Here is a 22,633-nt window from a genome sequence, read left to right on the forward strand (position 1 = left end):
AGACTGTCCAAGAGGTTGCAGAAGAAAGTAACATTTCTGCTGGATCATGTCATGAAATCCTGACACAGCATCACAGTTTAAGAATAGCAGGCCGGATGTTAAAGATGACCCGCATTAAGGAATCACTTCGACTTCTACTGACGACTCTCTTGTTAGGAACGTCAATGAAATTGTGCATGCCAATCCAAGACAGACTGTCAAAGAGGTTGCAGAAGAAAGTAACATTCCTGCTGGATCATGTCATGAAATCCTGACACAGCATCACAGTTTAAGAATGGCAGGTCGGATGTTAAAGATGATCTGCATTCAGGACGCACTTCGACTTCTACCGACGACTCTCATGTTAGGAACGTCAATGAAATTGTGCGTGCCAATCCAAGACAGACTGTCCAAGAGGTTGCAGAAGAAAGTAACATTCCTGCTGGATCATGTCATGAAATCCGGACACAGCATCACAGTTTAAGAATGGCAGGTTGGATGTTAAAGATGACCCGCATTCAGGACGCACTTCGACTTCTACCGACGACTCTCATGTTAGGAACGTCAATGAAATTGTGCGTGCCAATCCAAGACAGACTGTCCAAGAGGTTGCAGAAGAAAGTAACATTCCTGCTGGATCATGTCATGAAATCCTGACACAGCATCACAGTTTAAGAATGGCAGGTCGGATGTTAAAGATGACCCGCATTCAGGACTCACTTCGACTTCTACCGACGACTCTCATGTTAGGAACGTCAATGAAATTGTGCGTGCCAATCCAAGACAGACTGTCCAAGAGGTTGCAGAAGAAAGTAACATTCCTGCTGGATCATGTCATGAAATCCTGACACAGCATCACAGTTTAAGAATGGCAGGTCGGATGTTAAAGATGACCCGCATTCAGGATGCACTTCGACTTCTACCGACGACTCTCATGTGAGGAACGTCAATGAAATTGTGCGTGCCAATCCAAGACAGACTGTCCAAGAGGTTGCGGAAGAAAGTAACATTCCTGCTGGATCATGTCATGAAATCCTGACACAGCATTACAGTTTAAGAATGGCAGGTCGGATGTTGAAGATGACCCTCATTCAGGACGCACTTCGACTTCTACCGACGACTCTCATGTTAGGAACGTCAATGAAATTGTGCGTGCCAATCCAAGACAGACTGTCCAAGACGTTGCAGAAGAAAGTAACATTCCTGCTGGATCATGTCATGAAATCCTGACACAGCATCAGAGTTTAAGAATGGCAAGTCGGATGTTAAAGATGACCCGCATTCAGGACGCACTTCGAGTTCTACCGACGACTCTCATGTTAGGAACGTCAATGAAATTATGCGTGCCAATCGAAGAAAGACTGTCCAAGAGGTTGCAGAAGAAAGTAACATTCCTGCTGGATCATGTCATGAAATCCTGACACAGCATCACAGTTTAAGAATGGCAGGTCGGATGTTAAAGATGACCCGCATTCAGGACGCACTTCGACTTCTACCGACGACTCTCATGTTAGGAACGTCAATGAAATTGTGCGTGCCAATCCAAGACAGACTGTCCAAGAGGTTGCAGAAGAAAGTAACATTCCTGCTGGATCATGTCATGAAATCCTGACACAGCATCACAGTTTAAGAATGGCAGGTCGGATGTTAAAGATGCCCCGCATTCAGGACGCACTTCGACTTCTACCGACGACTCTCATGTTAGGAACGTCAATGAAATTGTGCGTGCCAATCCAAGACAGACTGTCCAAGAGGTTGCAGAAGAAAGTAACATTCCTGCTGGATCATGTCATGAAATCCTGACACAGCATCACAGTTTAAGAATGGCAGGTCGGATGTTAAAGATGACCCGCATTCAGGACGCACTTCGAGTTCTACCGACGACTCTCATGTTAGGAACGTCAATGAAATTATGCGTGCCAATCGAAGAAAGACTGTCCAAGAGGTTGCAGAAGAAAGTAACATTCCTGCTGGATCATGTCATGAAATCCTGACACAGCATCACAGTTTAAGAATGGCAGGTCGGATGTTAAAGATGACCCGCATTCAGGACGCACTTCGACTTCTACCGACGACTCTCATGTTACGAACGTCAATGAAATTGTGCGTGCCAATCCAAGACAGACTGTCCAAGAGGTTGCAGAAGAAAGTAACATTCCTGCTGGATTATGTCATGAAATCCTGACACAGCATCACAGTTTAAGAATGGCAGGTCGGATGTTAGAGATGTCCCGCATTCAGGACGCACTTCGACTTCTACCGACGACTCTCATGTTAGGAATGTCAAAGAAATTGTGCGTGCCAATCGAAGACAGACTGTCCAAGAGGTTGCAGAAGAAAGTAACATTCCTGCTGGATCATGTCATGAAATCCTGACACAGCATCACAGTCTAAGAATGGCAGGTCGGATGTTAAAGATGACCCGCATTCAGGACGCACTTCGACTTCTACCGACGACTCTCAAGTGAGGAACGTCAATGAAATTGTGCGTGCCAATGCAAGACAGACTGTCCAAGAGGTTGCAGAAGAAAGTAACATTCCTGCTGGATCATGTCATGAAATCCTGACACAGCATCAGAGTTTAAGAATGGCAGGTCGGATGTTAAAGATGACCCGCATTCAGGACGCACTTCGACTTGTACCGACGACTCTCATGTGAGGAACGTCAATGAAATTGTGCGTGCCAATCCAAGACAGACTGTCCAAGAGGTTGCAGAAGAAAGTAACATTCCTGCTGGATCATGTCATGAAATCCTGACACAGCATCACAGTTTAAGAGGTTGCAGAAGAAAGTAACATTCCTGCTGGATCATGTCATGAAATCCTGACACAGCATCACAGTTTAAGAATGGCAGGTCGAATGTTAAAGATGACCCGCATTCAGGACGCACTTCGACTTCTACCGACGACTCTCATGTTAGGAACGTCAATGAAATTGTGAGTGCCAATCCAAGACAGACTGTCCAAGAGGTTGCGGAAGAAAGTAACATTCCTGCTGGATCATGTCATAAAATCCTGACACAGCATCACAGTTTAAGAATGGCAGGTCGGATGTTGAAGATGACCCGCATTCAGGACGCACTTCGACTTCTACCGACGACTCTCATGTTAGGAACGTCAATGAAATTGTGCGTGCCAATCCAAGACAGACTGTCCAAGAGGTTGCAGAAGAAAGTAACATTCCTGCTGGATCATGTCATGAAATCCTGACACAGCATCACAGTTTAAGAATGGCAGGTCGGATGTTAAAGATGACCCGCATTCAGGACGCACTTAGACTTCTACCGACGACTCTCATGTTAGGAACGTCAACGAAATTATGCGTGCCAATCGAAGAAAGACTGTCCAAGAGGTTGCAGAAGAAAGTAACATTCCTGCTGGATCATGTCATGAAATCCTGACACAGCATCACAGTTTAAGAATGGCAGGTCGGATGTTAAAGATGACCCGCATTCAGGATGCACTTCGACTTCTACCGACGACTCTCATGTTAGGAACGTCAATGAAATTGTGCGTGCCAATCCAAGACAGACTGTCCAAGAGGTTGCAGAAGAAAGTAACATTCCTGCTGGATCATGTCATGAAATCCTGACACAGCATCACAGTTTAAGAATGGCAGGTCGGATGTTAAAGATGACCCGCATTCAGGACGCACTTCGACTTCTACCGACGACTCTCACGTTAGGAACGTCAATGAAATTGTGCGTGCCAATCCAAGACAGACTGTCCAAGAGGTTGCAGAAGAAAGTAACATTCCTGCTGGATTATGTCATGAAATCCTGACACAGCATCACAGTTTAAGAATGGCAGGTCGGATGTTAGAGATGTCCCGCATTCAGGACGCACTTCGACTTCTACCGACGACTCTCATGTTAGGAATGTCAAAGAAATTGTGCGTGCCAATCCAAGACAGACTGTCCAAGAGGTTGCAGAAGAAAGTAACATTCCTGCTGGATCATGTCATGAAATCCTGACACAGCATCACAGTTTAAGAATGGCAGGTCGGATGTTAAAGATGACCCGCATTCAGGACGCACTTCGACTTCTACCGACGACTCTCATGTTAGGAACGTCAATGAAATTGTGAGTGCCAATCGAAGAAAGACTGACCAAGAGGTTGCAGAAGAAAGTAACATTCCTGCTGGATCATGTCATGAAATCCTGACACAGCTTCACAGTTTAAGAATGGCAATTCGGATATTAAAGATGACCCGCATTCAGGACGCACTTCGACTTCTACCGACGACTCTCATGTTAGGAACGTCAATGAAATTGTGCGAGCCAATCCAAGACAGACTGTCCGAGAGGTTGCAGAAGAAAGTAACATTCCTGCTGGATCATGTCATGAAATCCTGACACAACATCACAGTTTAAGAATGGCAGGTCGGATGTTAAAGATGACCTGCATTCAGGACGTACTTCCACTTCTACCGACGACTCTCATGTTAGGAACGTCAGTGAAATTATGCGTGCCAATCGAAGAAAGACTGTCCAAGAGGTTGCAGAAGAAAGTAACCTCCCTGCTGGATCATGTCATGAAATCCTGACACAGCATCACAGTTTAAGAATGGCAGGTCGGATGTTAAAGATGACCCGCATTCAGGACGCACTTCGACTTCTACCGACGACTCTCATGTGAGGAACGCCAATGAAATTGTGCGTGCCAATCCAAGACAGACTGTCCAAGAGGTTGCAGAAGAAAGTAACATTCCTGCTGGATCATGTCATGAAATCCTGACACAGCATTACAGTTTAAGAATGGCAGGTCAGATGTTAAACATGACCCACATTCAGGACGCACTTCGACTTGTACCGACGACTCTCATGTTAGGAACGTCAATGAAATTGTGCGTGCCAATCCAAGACAGACTGTCCAAGAGGTTGCAGAAGAAAGTAACATTCCTGCTGGATCATGTCATGAAATCCTGACACAGCATCAGAGTTTAAGAATGGCAGGTCGGATGTTAAAGATGACCAGCACTCAGGACGCACTTCGACTTCTGCCGACGACTCTCACGTTAGGAACGTCAATGAAATTGTGCGTGCCAATCCAAGACAGACTGTCCAAGAGGTTGCAGAAGAAAGTAACATTCCTGCTGGATCATGTCATGAAATCCTGACACAGCATCACAGTTTAAGAATGGCAGGTCGGATGTTAGAGATGACCCGCATTCAGGACGCACTTCGACTTCTACCGACGACTCTCATGTTAGGAACGTCAATGAAATTGTGCGTGCCAATCGAAGACAGACTGTCCAAGAGGTTGCAGAAGAAAGTAACATTCCTGCTGGATCATGTCATGAAATCCTGACACAGCATCACAGTTTAAGAATGGCAGGTCGAATGTTAAAGGTGACCCGCATTCAGGACGCCTTTCGACTTCTACCGACGACTGTCACGTTAGGAACGTCAATGAAATTGTGCGTGCCAATCCAAGACAGACTGTCCAAGAGGTTGCAGAAGAAAGTAACATTCCTGCTGGATCATGTCATGAAATCCTGACACAGCATCACAGTTTAAGAATGGCAGGTCGGATGTTAAAGATGACCCGCATTCAGGACGCACTTCGACTTCTACCGACGACTCTCATGTTAGGAACGTCAATGAAATTGTGCGTGTCAATCCAAGACAGACTGTCCAAGAGGTTGCAGAAGAAAGTAACATTCCTGCTGGATCATGTCATGAAATCCTGACACAGCATCACAGTTTAAGAATGGCAGGTCGGATGTTAAAGATGACCAGCACTCAGGACGCACTTCGACTTCTACCGACGACTCTCAAGTTAGGAACGTCAATGAATTTGTGCATGCCAATCCAAGACAGACTGTCCAAGAGGTTGCAGAAGAAAGTAACATTCCTGCTGGATCATGTCATGAAATCCTGACACAGCATCACAGTTTAAGAATGGCAGGTCGGATGTTAAAGATGACCTGCATTCAGGACGCACTTCGACTTCTACTGACGACTCTCACGTTAGGAACGTCAATGAAATTGTGCGTGCCAATCCAAGACAGACTGTCCAAGAGGTTGCAGAAGAAAGTAACATTCCTGCTGGATCATGTCATGAAATCCTGACACAGCATCACAGTTTAAGAATGGCAGGTCGGATGTTAAAGGTGACCCGCATTCAGGACGCACTTCGACTTCTACCGACGACTCTTACGTTAGGAACGTCAATGAAATTGTGCGTGCCAATATAAGACAGACTGTCCAAGAGGTTGCAGAAGAAAGTAACATTCCTGCTGGATCATGTCATGAAATCCTGACACAGCATCACAGTTTAAGAATGGCAGGTCGGATGTTAAAGATGACCCGCATTCAGGACGCACTTCGACTTCTACCGACGACTCTCATGTGAGGAACGTCAATGAAATTGTGCGTGCCAATCCAAGACAGACTGTCCAAGAGGTTGCAGAAGAAAGTAACATTCCTGCTGGATCATGTCATGAAATCCTGACACAGCATCACAGTTTAAGAATGGCAGGTCGGATGTTAAAGATGACCCGCATTCAGGACGCACTTCGACTTCTACCGACGACTCTCATGTGAGGAACGTCAATGAAATTGTGCGTGCCAATGCAAGACAGACAGTCCAAGAGGTTGCAGAAGAAAGTAACATTCCTGCTGGATCATGTCATGAAATCCTGACACAGCATCACAGTTTAAGAATGGCAGGTCGGATGTTAAAGATGACCAGCACTCAGGACGCACTTCGACTTCTACCGACGACTCTCAAGTTAGGAGCGTCAATGAAATTGTGCGTGCCAATCGAAGACACACTGTCCAAGAGGTTGCAGAAGAAAGTAACATTCCTGCTGGATCATGTCATGAAATCCTGACACAGCATCACAGTTTAAGACTGGCAGGTTGGCTGTTAGAGATGTCCCGCATTCAGGACGCACTTCGACTTCTACCGACGACTCTCATGTTAGGAACGTCAATGAAATTGTGCGTGCCAATCGAAGACAGACTGTCCAAGAGGTTGCAGAAGAAAGTAACATTCCTGCTGGATCATGTCATGAAATCCAGAGACAGCATCACAGTTTAAGAATGACAGGTCGGATGTTAAAGATGACCCGCATTCAGGACGCACTTCGACTTCTACCGACGACTCTCATGTTAGGAACGTCAATGAAATTGTGAGTGCCAATCCAAGACAGACTGTCCAAGAGGTTGCGGAAGAAAGTAACATTCCTGCTGGATCATGTCATGAAATCCTGACACAGCATCACAGTTTAAGAATGGCAGGTCGGATGTTGAAGATGACCCGCATTCAGGACGCACTTCGACTTCTACCGACGACTCTCATGTTAGGAACGTCAATGAAATTGTGCGTGCCAATCCAAGACAGACTGTCCAAGAGGTTGCAGAAGAAAGTAACATTCCTGCTGGATCATGTCATGAAATCCTGACACAGCATCACAGTTTAAGAATGGCAGGTCGGATGTTAAAGATGACCCGCATTCAGGACGCACTTCGACTTCTACCGACGACTCTCATGTTAGGAACGTCAACGAAATTATGCGTGCCAATCGAAGAAAGACTGTCCAAGAGGTTGCAGAAGAAAGTAACATTCCTGCTGGATCATGTCATGAAATCCTGACACAGCATCAGAGTTTAAGAATGGCAGGTCGGATGTTAAAGATGACCCGCATTCAGGGCGCACTTCGAATTCTACCGACGACTCTCACGTTAGGAACGTCAATGAAATTGTGCGTGCCAATCCAAGAGAGACTGTCCAAGAGGTTGCAGAAGAAAGTAACATTCCTGCTGGATTATGTCATGAAATCCTGACACAGCATCACAGTTTAAGAATGGCAGGTCGGATGTTAGAGATGTCCCGCATTCAGGACGCACTTCGACTTCTACCGACGACTCTCATGTTAGGAATGTCAAAGAAATTGTGCGTGCCAATCGAGGACAGACTGTCCAGGAGGTTGCAGAAGAAAGTAACATTCCTGCTGGATCATGTCATGAAATCCTGACACAGCATCACAGTTTAAGAATGGCAGGTCGGATGTTAAAGATGACCTGCATTCAGGACGCACTTCGACTTCTACCGACGACTCTCATGTTAGGAACGTCAGTGAAATTATGCGTGCCAATCGAAGAAAGACTGTCCAAGAGGTTGCAGAAGAAAGTAACATTCCTGCTGGATCATGTCATGAAATCCTGAACAGCATCAGAGTTTAAGAATGGCAGGTCGGATGTTAAAGATGACCCGCATTCAGGACGCACTTCGACTTCTACCGACGACTCTCATGTGAGGAACGTCAATGAAATTGTGCGTGCCAATGCAAGACAGGCTGTCCAAGAGGTTGCAGAAGAAAGTAACATTCCTGCTGGATCATGTCATGAAATCCTGACACAGCATCACAGTTTAAGAATGGCAGGTCGGATGTTAAAGATGACCCGCATTCAGGACGCACTTCCACTTCTACCGACGACTCTCATGTTAGGAACGTCAATGAAATTGTGAGTGCCAATCGAAGACAGACTGTCCAAGAGGTTGCAGAAGAAAGTAACATTCCTGCTGGATCATGTCATGAAATCCTGACACAGCATCACAGTTTAAGAATGGCAGGTCGAATGTTAAAGGTGACCCGCATTCAGGACGCCTTTCGACTTCTACCGACGACTGTCACGTTAGGAACGTCAATGAAATTGTGCGTGCCAATCCAAGACAGACTGTCCAAGAGGTTGCAGAAGAAAGTAACATTCCTGCTGGATCATGTCATGAAATCCTGACACAGCATCACAGTTTAAGAATGGCAGGTCGGATGTTGAAGATGACCCGCATTCAGGACGCACTTCCACTTCTACCGACGACTCTCATGTTAGGAACGTCAATGAAATTGTGCGTGCCAATCCAAGACAGACTGTCCAAGAGGTTGCAGAAGAAAGTAACATTCCTGCTGGATCATGTCATGAAATCCTGACACAGCATCACAGTTTAAGAATGGCAGGTCGGATGTTAAAGATGACCAGCACTCAGGACGCACTTCGACTTCTACCGACGACTCTCAAGTTAGGAACGTCAATGAATTTGTGCGTGCCAATCCAAGACAGACTGTCCAAGAGGTTGCAGAAGAAAGTAACATTCCTGCTGGATCATGTCATGAAATCCTGACACAGCATCACAGTTTAAGAATGGCAGGTCGGATGTTAAAGATGACCTGCATTCAGGACGCACTTCGACTTCTACTGACGACTCTCACGTTAGGAACGTCAATGAAATTGTGCGTGCCAATCCAAGACAGACTGTCCAAGAGGTTGCAGAAGAAAGTAACATTCCTGCTGGATCATGTCATGAAATCCTGACACAGCATCACAGTTTAAGAATGGCAGGTCGGATGTTAAAGGTGACCCGCATTCAGGACGCACTTCGACTTCTACCGACGACTCTTACGTTAGGAACGTCAATGAAATTGTGCGTGCCAATATAAGACAGACTGTCCAAGAGGTTGCAGAAGAAAGTAACATTCCTGCTGGATCATGTCATGAAATCCTGACACAGCATCACAGTTTAAGAATGGCAGGTCGGATGTTAAAGATGACCCGCATTCAGGACGCACTTCGACTTCTACCGACGACTCTCATGTGAGGAACGTCAATGAAATTGTGCGTGCCAATCCAAGACAGACTGTCCAAGAGGTTGCAGAAGAAAGTAACATTCCTGCTGGATCATGTCATGAAATCCTGACACAGCATCACAGTTTAAGAATGGCAGGTCGGATGTTAAACATGACCCGCATTCAGGACGCACTTCGACTTCTACCGACGACTCTCATGTGAGGAACGTCAATGAAATTGTGCGTGCCAATGCAAGACAGAAAGTCCAAGAGGTTGCAGAAGAAAGTAACATTCCTGCTGGATCATGTCATGAAATCCTGACACAGCATCACAGTTTAAGAATGGCAGGTCGGATGTTAAAGATGACCAGCACTCAGGACGCACTTCGACTTCTACCGACGACTCTCAAGTTAGGAGCGTCAATGAAATTGTGCGTGCCAATCGAAGACAGACTGTCCAAGAGGTTGCAGAAGAAAGTAACATTCCTGCTGGATCATGTCATGAAATCCTGACACAGCATCACAGTTTAAGACTGGCAGGTCGGCTGTTAGAGATGTCCCGCATTCAGGACGCACTTCGACTTCTACCGACGACTCTCATGTTAGGAACGTCAATGAAATTGTGCGTGCCAATCGAAGACAGACTGTCCAAGAGGTTGCAGAAGAAAGTAACATTCCTGCTGGATCATGTCATGAAATCCAGAGACAGCATCACAGTTTAAGAATGACAGGTCGGATGTTAAAGATGACCCGCATTCAGGACGCACTTCGACTTCTACCGACGACTCTCATGTTAGGAACGTCAATGAAATTGTGAGTGCCAATCCAAGACAGACTGTCCAAGAGGTTGCGGAAGAAAGTAACATTCCTGCTGGATCATGTCATGAAATCCTGACACAGCATCACAGTTTAAGAATGGCAGGTCGGATGTTGAAGATGACCCGCATTCAGGACGCACTTCCACTTCTACCGACGACTCTCATGTTAGGAACGTCAATGAAATTGTGCGTGCCAATCCAAGACAGACTGTCCAAGAGGTTGCAGAAGAAAGTAACATTCCTGCTGGATCATGTCATGAAATCCTGACACAGCATCACAGTTTAAGAATGGCAGGTCGGATGTTAAAGATGACCCGCATTCAGGACGCACTTCGACTTCTACCGACGACTCTCATGTTAGGAACGTCAACGAAATTATGCGTGCCAATCGAAGAAAGACTGTCCAAGAGGTTGCAGAAGAAAGTAACATTCCTGCTGGATCATGTCATGAAATCCTGACACAGCATCAGAGTTTAAGAATATCAGGTCGGATGTTAAAGATGACCCGCATTCAGGGCGCACTTCGAATTCTACCGACGACTCTCACGTTAGGAACGTCAATGAAATTGTGCGTGCCAATCCAAGAGAGACTGTCCAAGAGGTTGCAGAAGAAAGTAACATTCCTGCTGGATTATGTCATGAAATCCTGACACAGCATCACAGTTTAAGAATGGCAGGTCGGATGTTAGAGATGTCCCGCATTCAGGACGCACTTCGACTTCTACCGACGACTCTCATGTTAGGAATGTCAAAGAAATTGTGCGTGCCAATCGAAGACAGACTGTCCAGGAGGTTGCAGAAGAAAGTAACATTCCTGCTGGATCATGTCATGAAATCCTGACACAGCATCACAGTTTAAGAATGGCAGGTCGGATGTTAAAGATGACCTGCATTCAGGACGCACTTCGACTTCTACCGACGACTCTCATGTTAGGAACGTCAGTGAAATTATGCGTGCCAATGCAAGACAGACTGTCCAAGAGGTTGCAGAAGAAAGTAACATTCCTGCTGGATCATGTCATGAAATCCTGACACAGCATCACAGTTTAAGAATGGCAGGTCGGATGTTAAAGATGACCCGCATTCAGGACGCACTTCGACTTGTACCGACGACTCTCATGTGAGGAACATCAATGAAATTGTGCGTGCCAATCCAAGACAGACTGTCCAAGAGGTTGCAGAAGAAAGTAACATTCCTGCTGGATCATGTCATGAAATCCTGACACAGCATCACAGTTTAAGAATGGCAGGTCGGATGTTAAACATGACCCGCATTCAGGACGCACTTCGACTTGTACCGACGACTCTCATGTTAGGAACGTCCATGAAATTGTGCGTGCCAATCCAAGACAGACTGACCAAGAGGTTGCAGAAGAAAGTAACATTCCTGCTGGATCATGTCATGAAATCCTGACACAGCATCACAGTTTAAGAATGGCAGGTCGGATGTTAAAGATGACCCGCATTCAGGACGCACTTCCACTTCTACCGACGACTCTCATGTTAGGAACGTCAATGAAATTGTGAGTGCCAATCCAAGACAGACTGTCCAAGAGGTTGCAGAAGAAAGTAACATTCCTGCTGGATCATGTCATGAAATCCTGACACAGCATCACAGTTTAAGAATGGCAGGTCGAATGTTAAAGGTGACCCGCATTCAGGATGCCTTTCGACTTCTACCGACGACTGTCACGTTAGGAACGTCAATGAAATTGTGCGTGCCAATCCAAGACAGACTGTCCAAGAGGTTGCAGAAGAAAGTAACATTCCTGCTGGATCATGTCATGAAATCCTGACACAGCATCACAGTTTAAGAATGGCAGGTCGGATGTTAAAGATGACCCGCATTCAGGACGCACTTCGACTTCTACCGACGACTCTCATGTTAGGAACGTCAATGAAATTGTGCGTGTCAATCCAAGACAGACTGTCCAAGAGGTTGCAGAAGAAAGTAACATTCCTGCTGGATCATGTCATGAAATCCTGACACAGCATCACAGTTTAAGAATGGCAGGTCGGATGTTAAAGATGACCAGCACTCAGGACGCACTTCGACTTCTACCGACGACTCTCAAGTTAGGAACGTCAATGAATTTGTGCGTGCCAATCCAAGACAGACTGTCCAAGAGGTTGCAGAAGAAAGTAACATTCCTGCTGGATCATGTCATGAAATCCTGACACAGCATCACAGTTTAAGAATGGCAGGTCGGATGTTAAAGATGACCTGCATTCAGGACGCACTTCGACTTCTACTGACGACTCTCACGTTAGGAACGTCAATGAAATTGTGCGTGCCAATCCAAGACAGACTGTCCAAGAGGTTGCAGAAGAAAGTAACATTCCTGCTGGATCATGTCATGAAATCCTGACACAGCATCACAGTTTAAGAATGGCAGGTCGGATGTTAAAGGTGACCCGCATTCAGGACGCACTTCGACTTCTACCGACGACTCTTACGTTAGGAACGTCAATGAAATTGTGCGTGCCAATATAAGACAGACTGTCCAAGAGGTTGCAGAAGAAAGTAACATTCCTGCTGGATCATGTCATGAAATCCTGACACAGCATCACAGTTTAAGAATGGCAGGTCGGATGTTAAAGATGACCCGCATTCAGGACGCACTTCGACTTCTACCGACGACTCTCATGTGAGGAACGTCAATGAAATTGTGCGTGCCAATCCAAGACAGACTGTCCAAGAGGTTGCAGAAGAAAGTAACATTCCTGCTGGATCATGTCATGAAATCCTGACACAGCATCACAGTTTAAGAATGGCAGGTCGGATGTTAAAGATGACCCGCATTCAGGACGCACTTCGACTTCTACCGACGACTCTCATGTGAGGAACGTCAATGAAATTGTGCGTGCCAATGCAAGACAGAAAGTCCAAGAGGTTGCAGAAGAAAGTAACATTCCTGCTGGATCATGTCATGAAATCCTGACACAGCATCACAGTTTAAGAATGGCAGGTCGGATGTTAAAGATGACCAGCACTCAGGACGCACTTCGACTTCTACCGACGACTCTCAAGTTAGGAGCGTCAATGAAATTGTGCGTGCCAATCGAAGACAGACTGTCCAAGAGGTTGCAGAAGAAAGTAACATTCCTGCTGGATCATGTCATGAAATCCTGACACAGCATCACAGTTTAAGACTGGCAGGTCGGCTGTTAGAGATGTCCCGCATTCAGGACGCACTTCGACTTCTACCGACGACTCTCATGTTAGGAACGTCAATGAAATTGTGCGTGCCAATCGAAGACAGACTGTCCAAGAGGTTGCAGAAGAAAGTAACATTCCTGCTGGATCATGTCATGAAATCCAGAGACAGCATCACAGTTTAAGAATGACAGGTCGGATGTTAAAGATGACCCGCATTCAGGACGCACTTCGACTTCTACCGACGACTCTCATGTTAGGAACGTCAATGAAATTGTGAGTGCCAATCCAAGACAGACTGTCCAAGAGGTTGCGGAAGAAAGTAACATTCCTGCTGGATCATGTCATGAAATCCTGACACAGCATCACAGTTTAAGAATGGCAGGTCGGATGTTGAAGATGACCCGCATTCAGGACGCACTTCCACTTCTACCAACGACTCTCATGTTAGGAACGTCAATGAAATTGTGCGTGCCAATGCAAGACAGACTGTCCAAGAGGTTGCAGAAGAAAGTAACATTCCTGCTGGATCATGTCATGAAATCCTGACACAGCATCACAGTTTAAGAATGGCAGGTCGGATGTTAAAGATGACCCGCATTCAGGACGCACTTCGACTTCTACCGACGACTCTCATGTTAGGAACGTCAACGAAATTATGCGTGCCAATCGAAGAAAGACTGTCCAGGTGGTTGCAGAAGAAAGTAACATTCCTGCTGGATCATGTCATGAAATCCTGACACAGCATCAGAGTTTAAGAATGGCAGGTCGGATGTTAAAGATGACCCGCATTCAGGGCGCACTTCGAATTCTACCGACGACTCTCACGTTAGGAACGTCAATGAAATTGTGCGTGCCAATCCAAGAGAGACTGTCCAAGAGGTTGCAGAAGAAAGTAACATTCCTGCTGGATTATGTCATGAAATCCTGACACAGCATCACAGTTTAAGAATGGCAGGTCGGATGTTAGAGATGTCCCGCATTCAGGACGCACTTCGACTTCTACCGACGACTCTCATGTTAGGAATGTCAAAGAAATTGTGCGTGCCAATCGAAGACAGACTGTCCAGGAGGTTGCAGAAGAAAGTAACATTCCTGCTGGATCATGTCATGAAATCCTGACACAGCATCACAGTTTAAGAATGGCAGGTCGGATGTTAAAGATGACCTGCATTCAGGACGCACTTCGACTTCTACCGACGACTCTCATGTTAGGAACGTCAGTGAAATTATGCGTGCCAATGCAAGACAGACTGTCCAAGAGGTTGCAGAAGAAAGTAACATTCCTGCTGGATCATGTCATGAAATCCTGACACAGCATCACAGTTTAAGAATGGCAGGTCGGATGTTAAAGATGACCCGCATTCAGGACGCACTTCGACTTGTACCGACGACTCTCATGTGAGGAACATCAATGAAATTGTGCGTGCCAATCCAAGACAGACTGTCCAAGAGGTTGCAGAAGAAAGTAACATTCCTGCTGGATCATGTCATGAAATCCTGACACAGCATCACAGTTTAAGAATGGCAGGTCGGATGTTAAACATGACCCGCATTCAGGACGCACTTCGACTTGTACCGACGACTCTCATGTTAGGAACGTCCATGAAATTGTGCGTGCCAATCCAAGACAGACTGACCAAGAGGTTGCAGAAGAAAGTAACATTCCTGCTGGATCATGTCATGAAATCCTGACACAGCATCACAGTTTAAGAATGGCAGGTCGGATGTTAAAGATGACCCGCATTCAGGACGCACTTCCACTTCTACCGACGACTCTCATGTTAGGAACGTCAATGAAATTGTGAGTGCCAATCGAAGACAGACTGTCCAAGAGGTTGCAGAAGAAAGTAACATTCCTGCTGGATCATGTCACGAAATCCTGACACAGCATCACAGTTTAAGAATGGCAGGTCGGATGTTAAAGATGACCCGCATTCAGGACGCACTTCGACTTCTACCGACGACTATCATGTTAGGAACGTCAATGAAATTGTGCGTGCCAATCCAAGACAGACTGTCCAAGAGGTTGCAGAAGAAAGTAACATTCCTGCTGGATCATGTCATGAAATCCTGACACAGCATCAGAATTTAAGAATGGCAGGTCGGATGTTAAAGATGACCAGCACTCAGGACGCACTTCGACTTCTACCGACGACTCTCATGTTAGGAACGTCAATGAAATTGTGCGTGCCAATCCAAGACAGACTGTCCAAGAGGTTGCAGAAGAAAGTAACATTCCTGCTGGATCATGTCATGAAATCCTGACACAGCATCACAGTTTAAGAATGGCAGGTCGGATGTTAGAGATGACCCGCATTCAGGACGCACTTCGACTTCTACCGACGACTCTCATGTTAGGAACGTCAATGAAATTGTGCGTGCCAATCGAAGACAGACTGTCCAAGAGGTTGCAGAAGAAAGTAACATTCCTGCTGGATCATGTCATGAAATCCTGACACAGCATCACAGTTTAAGAATGGCAGGTCGAATGTTAAAGGTGACCCGCATTCAGGACGCACTTCGACTTCTACCGACGACTGTCACGTTAGGAACGTCAATGAAATTGTGCGTGCCAATCCAAGACAGACTGTCCAAGAGGTTGCAGAAGAAAGTAACATTCCTGCTGGATCATGTCATGAAATCCTGACACAGCATCACAGTTTAAGAATGGCAGGTCGGATGTTAGAGATGTCCCGCATTCAGGACGCACTTCGACTTCTACCGACGACTCTCATGTTAGGAATGTCAAAGAAATTGTGCGTGCCAATCGAAGACAGACTGTCCAGGAGGTTGCAGAAGAAAGTAACATTCCTGCTGGATCATGTCATGAAATCCTGACACAGCATCACAGTTTAAGAATGGCAGGTCGGATGTTAAAGATGACCCGCATTCAGGGCGCACTTCGAATTCTACCGACGACTCTCATGTTAGGAACGTCAATGGAATTGTGAGTGCCAATCGAAGAAAGACTGTCCAAGAGGTTGCAGAAGAAAGTAACATTCCTGCTGGATCATGTCATGAAATCCTGACACAGCTTCACAGTTTAAGAATGGCAGGTCGGATATTAAAGATGACCCGCATTCAGGACGCACTTCGACTTCTACCGACGACTCTCATGTTAGGAACGTCAATGAAATTGTGCGAGCCAATCCAAGACAGACTGTCCGAGAGGTTGCAGAAGAAAGTAACATTCCTGCTGGATCATGTCATGAAATCCTGACACAACATCACAGTTTAAGAATGGCAGGTCGGATGTTAAAGATGACCTGCATTCAGGACGCACTTCGACTTCTACCGACGACTCTCATGTTAGGAACGTCAGTGAAATTATGCGTGCCAATCGAAGAAAGACTGTCCAAGAGGTTGCAGAAGAAAGTAACATTCCTGCTGGATCATGTCATGAAATCCTGACACAGCATCAGAGTTTAAGAATGGCAGGTCGGATGTTAAAGATGACCCGCATTCAGGACGCACTTCGACTTCTACCGACGACTCTCATGTGAGGAACGTCAATGAAATTGTGCGTGCCAATGCAAGACAGACTGTCCAAGAGGTTGCAGAAGAAAGTAACATTCCTGCTGGATCATGTCATGAAATCCTGACACAGCATCACAGTTTAAGAATGGCAGGTCGGATGTTAAAGATGACCCGCATTCAGGACGCACTTCGACTTGTACCGACGACTCTCATGTGAGGAACATCAATGAAATTGTGCGTGCCAATCCAAGACAGACTGTCCAAGAGGTTGCAGAAGAAAGTAACATTCCTGCTGGATCATGTCATGAAATCCTGACACAGCATCACAGTTTAAGAATGGCAGGTCGGATGTTAAAGATGACCCGCATTCAGGACGCACTTCGACTTCTACCGACGACTCTCATGTTAGGAACGTCAATGAAATTGTGCGTGCCAATCCAAGACAGACTGTCCAAGAGGTTGCAGAAGAAAGTAACATTCCTGCTGGATCATGTAATGAAATCCTGACACAGCATCACGGTTTAAGAATGGCAGGTCGGATGTTAAAGATGACCCGCATTCAGGACGCACTTCGACTTCTACCGACGACTCTCACGTTAGGAACGTCAATGAAATTGTGCGTGCCAATATAAGACAGACTGTCCAAGAGGTTGCAGAAGAAAGTAACATTCCTGCTGGATCATGTCATGAAATCCTGACACAGCATCACAGTTTAAGAATGGCAGGTCGGATGTTAGAGATGACCCGCATTCAGGACGCACTTCGACTTCTACCGACGACTCTCATGTTAGGAACGTCAATGAAATTGTGCGTGCCAATCGAAGACAGACTGTCCAAGAGGTTGCAGAAGAAAGTAACATTCCTGCTGGATCATGTCATGAAATCCTGACACAGCATCACAGTTTAAGAATGGCAGGTCGAATGTTAAAGGTGACCCGCATTCAGGACGCACTTCGATTTCTACCGACGACTGTCACGTTAATAACGTCAATGAAATTGTGCGTGTCAATCCAAGACAGACTGTCCAAGAGGTTGCAGAAGAAAGTAACATTCCTGCTGGATCATGTCATGAAATCCTGACACAGCATCACAGTTTAAGAATGGCAGGTCGGATGTTAGAGATGACCCGCATTCAGGACGCACTTCGACTTCTACCGACGACTCTCATGTTAGGAACGTCAATGAAATTGTGCGTGCCAATCGAAGACAGACTGTCCAAGAGGTTGCAGAAGAAAGTAACATTCCTGCTGGATCATGTCATGAAATCCTGACACAGCATCACAGTTTAAGAATGGCAGGTCAAATGTTAAAGGTGACCCGCATTCAGGACGCACTTCGACTTCTACCGACGACTGTCACGTTAGGAACGTCAATGAAATTGTGCGTGCCAATCCAAGACAGACTGTCCAAGAGGTTGCAGAAGAAAGTAACATTCCTGCTGGATCATGTCATGAAATCCTGACACAGCATCACAGTTTAAGAATGGCAGGTCGGATGTTAAAGATGACCCGCATTCAGGACGCACTTCGACTTCTACCGACGACTCTCATGTTAGGAACGTCAATGAAATTGTGCGTGTCAATCCAAGACAGACTGTCCAAGAGGTTGCAGAAGAAAGTAACATTCCTGCTGGATCATGTCATGAAATCCTGAGACAGCATCACAGTTTAAGAATGGCAGGTCGGATGTTAAAGATGACCCGCATTCAGGACGCACTTCGACTTCTACCGACGACTCTCATGTTAGGAACGTCAATGAAATTGTGCGTGCCAATCCAAGACAGACTGTCCAAGAGGTTGCAGAAGAAAGTAACATTCCTGCTGGATCATGTCATGAAATCCTGACACAGCATCACAGTTTAAGAATGGCAGGTCGGATGTTAAAGATGACCAGCACTCAGGACGCACTTCGACTTCTACCGACGACTCTCAAGTTAGGAACGTCAATGAATTTGTGCGTGCCAATCCAAGACAGACTGTCCAAGAGGTTGCAGAAGAAAGTAACATTCCTGCTGGATCATGTCATGAAATCCTGACACAGCATCACAGTTTAATAATGGCTGGTCGGATGTTAACGATGACCTGCATTCAGGACGCACTTCGACTTCTACTGACGACTCTCACGTTAGGAACGTCAATGAAATTGTGCGTGCCAATCCAAGACAGACTGTCCAAGAGGTTGCAGAAGAAAGTAACATTCCTGCTGGATCATGTCATGAAATCCTGACACAGCATCACAGTTTAAGAATGGCAGGTCGGATGTTAAAGGTGACCCGCATTCAGGACGCACTTCGACTTCTACCGACGACTCTCATGTGAGGAACGTCAATGAAATTGTGCATGCCAATGCAAGACAGACTGTCCAAGAGGTTGCAGAAGAAAGTAACATTCCTGCTGGATCATGTCATGAAATCCTGACACAGCATCACAGTTTAAGAATGGCAGGTCGGATGTTAAAGATGACCCGCATTCAGGACGCACTTCGACTTCTACCGACGACTCTCATGTTACGAACGTCAATGAAATTGTGCGTGCCAATCGAAGACAGACTGTCCAAGAGGTTGCAGAAGAAAGTAACATTCCTGCTGAATCATGTCATGAAATCCTGAGACAGCATCACAATTTAAGAATGGCAGGTCGGATGTTAAAGATGACCTGCATTCAGGACGCACTTCGACTTCTACTGACGACTCTCACGTTAGGAACGTCAATGAAATTGTGCGTGCCAATCCAAGACAGACTGTCCAAGAGGTTGCAGAAGAAAGTAACATTCCTGCTGGATCATGTCATGAAATCCTGACACAGCATCACAGTTTAAGAATGGCAGGTCGGATGTTAAAGGTGACCCGCATTCAGGACGCACTTCGACTTCCACCGACGACTCTTACGTTAGGAACGTCAATGAAATTGTGCGTGCCAATCCAAGACAGACTGTCCAAGAGGTTGCAGAAGAAAGTAACATTCCTGCTGGATCATGTCATGAAATCCTGACACAGCATCACAGTTTAAGAATGGCAGGTCGGATGTTAAAGATGACCCGCATTCAGGACGCACTTCGACTTCTACCGACGACTCTCATGTTAGGAACGTCAATGAAATTGTGCGTGCCAATCCAAGACAGACTGTCCAAGAGGTTGCAGAAGAAAGTAACATTCCTGCTGGATCATGTCATGAAATCCTGAGACAGCATCACAGTTTAAGAATGGCAGGTCGGATGTTAAAGATGACCCGCATTCAGGACGCACTTCGACTTCTACCGACGACTCTCATGTTAGGAACGTCAATGAAATTGTGCGTGCCAATCCAAGACAGACTGTCCAAGAGGTTGCAGAAGAAAGTAACATTCCTGCTGGACCATGTCATGAAATCCTGACACAGCATCACAGTTTAAGAATGGCAGGTCGGATGTTAAAGATGACCAGCACTCAGGACGCACTTCGACTTCTACCGACGACTCTCAAGTTAGGAGCGTCAATGAAATTGTGCGTGCCAATCCAAGACAGACTGTCCAAGAGGTTGCAGAAGAAAGTAACATTCCTGCTGGATCATGTCATGAAATCCTGACACAGCATCACAGTTTAAGACTGGCAGGTCGGATGTTAGAGATGTCCCGCATTCAGGACGCACTTCGACTTCTACCGACGACTCTCATGTTAGGAACGTCAGTGAAATTATGCGTGCCAATCGAAGAAAGACTGTCCAAGAGGTTGCAGAAGAAAGTAACATTCCTGCTGGATCATGTCATGAAATCCTGACACAGCATCAGAGTTTAAGAATGGCAGGTCGGATGTTAAAGATGACCCGCATTCAGGACGCACTTCGACTTCTACCGACGACTCTCATGTGAGGAACGTCAATGAAATTGTGCATGCCAATGCAAGACAGACTGTCCAAGAGGTTGCAGAAGAAAGTAACATTCCTGCTGGATCATGTAATGAAATCCTGACACAGCATCACAGTTTAAGAATGGCAGGTCGGATGTTAAAGATGACCCGCATTCAGGACGCACTTCGACTTGTACCGACGACTCTCATGTGAGGAACATCAATGAAATTGTGCGTGCCAATCCAAGACAGACTGTCCAAGAGGTTGCAGAAGAAAGTAACATTCCTGCTGGATCATGTCATGAAATCCTGACACAGCATCACAGTTTAAGAATGGCAGGTCGGATGTTAAAGATGACCCGCATTCAGGACGCACTTCCACTTCTACCGACGACTCTCATGTGAGGAACGTCAATGAAATTGTGCGTGCCAATCCAAGACAGACTGTCCAAGAGGTTGCAGAAGAAAGTAACATTCCTGCTGGATCATGTCATGAAATCCTGAGACAGCATCACAGTTTAAGAATGGCAGGTCGGATGTTAAAGATGACCTGCATTCAGGACGCACTTCGACTTCTACTGACGACTCTCACGTTAGGAACGTCAATGAAATTGTGCGTGCCAATCCAAGACAGACTGTCCAAGAGGTTGCAGAAGAAAGTAACATTCCTGCTGGATCATGTCATGAAATCCTGACACAGCATCACAGTTTAAGAATGGCAGGTCGGATGTTAAAGGTGACCCGCATTCAGGACGCACTTCGACTTCCACCGACGACTCTTACGTTAGGAACGTCAATGAAATTGTGCGTGCCAATCCAAGACAGACTGTCCAAGAGGTTGCAGAAGAAAGTAACATTCCTGCTGGATCATGTCATGAAATCCTGACACAGCATCACAGTTTAAGAATGGCAGGTCGGATGTTAAAGATGACCCGCATTCAGGACGCACTTCGACTTCTACCGACGACTCTCATGTTAGGAACGTCAATGAAATTGTGCGTGCCAATCCAAGACAGACTGTCCAAGAGGTTGCAGAAGAAAGTAACATTCCTGCTGGATCATGTCATGAAATCCTGAGACAGCATCACAGTTTAAGAATGGCAGGTCGGATGTTAAAGATGACCCGCATTCAGGACGCACTTCGACTTCTACCGACGACTCTCATGTTAGGAACGTCAATGAAATTGTGCGTGCCAATCCAAGACAGACTGTCCAAGAGGTTGCAGAAGAAAGTAACATTCCTGCTGGATCATGTCATGAAATCCTGAGACAGCATCACAGTTTAAGAATGGCAGGTCGGATGTTAAAGATGACCAGCACTCAGGACGCACTTCGACTTCTACCGACGACTCTCAAGTTAGGAGCGTCAATGAAATTGTGCGTGCCAATCCAAGACAGACTGTCCAAGAGGTTGCAGAAGAAAGTAACATTCCTGCTGGATCATGTCATGAAATCCTGACACAGCATCACAGTTTAAGACTGGCAGGTCGGATGTTAGAGATGTCCCGCATTCAGGACGCACTTCGACTTCTACCGACGACTCTAATGTTAGGAACGTCAGTGAAATTATGCGTGCCAATCGAAGAAAGACTGTCCAAGAGGTTGCAGAAGAAAGTAACATTCCTGCTGGATCATGTCATGAAATCCTGACACAGCATCAGAGTTTAAGAATGGCAGGTCGGATGTTAAAGATGACCCGCATTCAGGACGCACTTCGACTTCTACCGACGACTCTCATGTGAGGAACGTCAATGAAATTGTGCATGCCAATGCAAGACAGACTGTCCAAGAGGTTGCAGAAGAA

The sequence above is a fragment of the Schistocerca gregaria genome, chromosome 1 (assembly GCF_023897955.1).
Source record: "Schistocerca gregaria isolate iqSchGreg1 chromosome 1, iqSchGreg1.2, whole genome shotgun sequence".
Classification (NCBI taxonomy): Eukaryota; Metazoa; Arthropoda; class Insecta; order Orthoptera; family Acrididae; genus Schistocerca; species Schistocerca gregaria.